Source organism: Neomonachus schauinslandi, chromosome 2 (assembly GCF_002201575.2).
Source record: "Neomonachus schauinslandi chromosome 2, ASM220157v2, whole genome shotgun sequence".
Classification (NCBI taxonomy): Eukaryota; Metazoa; Chordata; class Mammalia; order Carnivora; family Phocidae; genus Neomonachus; species Neomonachus schauinslandi.
Window position 1 is genome coordinate 142060419 of NC_058404.1, and position 927 is coordinate 142061345.

The following is a 927-nucleotide window of genomic DNA, read 5'->3' on the forward strand; positions in this document are numbered from 1 at the left end:
TGCTCTCTAACTTCTGGTGGGGTTTGGCCAGTCGCTGATAGTGGCAGGCCATAGGGTGGGAGGAGAGAGAAGTAAGGGTATTAATTCCCCCAGTTTACCTCACTGCTGGGCCAGAGTTTTTCAGTGGTTGTGTTATCTCTATTTAAGATCACAGATCCTGCGGGTGCCCCCTTTCCCAGCAACAGCTTATATTGGGTTCTACTAATAGTGCTCTCTCTCTTTGACCCTTCAGGGCTAGAGTATAAGTGCTTTTCCCTGTTTCTAATGTCTGAGTAGTTCACCATCTCTTATTGGTTCCGTTAATGCTGTCTATACCTCTGCAAAGAATTTCTTATTAAACTCTCTTCAATGAACATTTTGAGTGCACTGCCTCTTTATTTCCTACCAGAATCCTGACTCAACAGGAGACACAACCAAAACATAATAACACTGAAAGGCAGAAAATAAAAGGTTGAAAACATTATAGCATGCAAATACCAACCAAAAAAAAAAACAACTGATGTCTAGTAAAATAGACTTTAAGATTAAAAAACATATTAGAGATAAAAGAGATACGTGATGAAAAATTCACTTTACCAGTAACATAATGTTACTACCATAGCATCAAATTATATGAAGTGAAAAAAATTTGAGAGAAGAATTAGATAAATCTGTCAACCTAATGGAGAGTAAAAAAGATAAGAATTATCCACAAATAAATGTTTTTAAAAAGTACACCATATTTTTGAATGGCTTTATAACAGGCCATTTATATTCCAAATTTTATGTTTTCTAGATTAATATTATCCTTAGTTTGCATGTATCTTAGAAAATACTGATTGGCAGCAGAGAAAGGCAAGTACAAATGTAGAGAGTGGCCAGAGGAAGCCACTTTAAAAACTAATCTTGAAATAAATATGATTGTTAATATTAATATATCAACCTAAG